The sequence below is a fragment of the Cucurbita pepo genome, chromosome LG20, assembly GCF_002806865.2.
Source record: "Cucurbita pepo subsp. pepo cultivar mu-cu-16 chromosome LG20, ASM280686v2, whole genome shotgun sequence".
Taxonomy (NCBI): Eukaryota; Viridiplantae; Streptophyta; class Magnoliopsida; order Cucurbitales; family Cucurbitaceae; genus Cucurbita; species Cucurbita pepo.
Genome location: NC_036657.1, coordinates 4,612,905 through 4,613,248, shown reverse-complemented (window position 1 = coordinate 4,613,248; position 344 = coordinate 4,612,905). Strand labels below are relative to the sequence as shown.

The 344-nt window shown below is 35.5% G+C and overlaps 1 protein-coding gene across 6 annotated transcripts in view; it reads right to left on the bottom strand.

The window, feature by feature from the left end:
- LOC111783702 (mediator of RNA polymerase II transcription subunit 11) overlaps window positions 1–291 on the bottom strand; it is an 18,892-nt gene extending 18,601 nt beyond the window's left edge. For all 6 annotated transcript variants that reach the window (XR_002813399.1, XR_002813398.1, XM_023664622.1 and 3 more), the window contains exon 1: window positions 145–291. The gene's annotated coding sequence lies outside the window, so the exon portion shown is untranslated. The remainder of the gene's footprint in view (window positions 1–144) is intronic.
- Between the last annotated feature and the right edge of the window lie 53 nt (window positions 292–344).

Here is a 344-nt window from a genome sequence, read left to right as displayed (position 1 = left end):
AAAAAAAAAAAAAAAAAAAAAAAAAAAAAAAAAAAAAAAAAAAAAAAAAAAAAATCAAAACTCCTCCATTCTTTCATCATTAGACAAGTCCTAATTTGTGTTTTCTAGTGAGAAGAAACGCATAGATGGAGATCGGGAAAATACCAGTAAAAACAAGGAGTGTGGATGCGGCGGCAGCACTGATCGGAAGAGAAGCGGCAACGGCACTGGGATGCTGATACGGAGGAGACGGCCGGGAAGAAGAAGAAAAAGAAGGTGAGACACGTGAGAGTGAGTGAGAGAGGAAGATGGAAAAGGTTTGGGTTTTTCTCTTTCGTTTATTTATTTATTTATTTTTATTATTA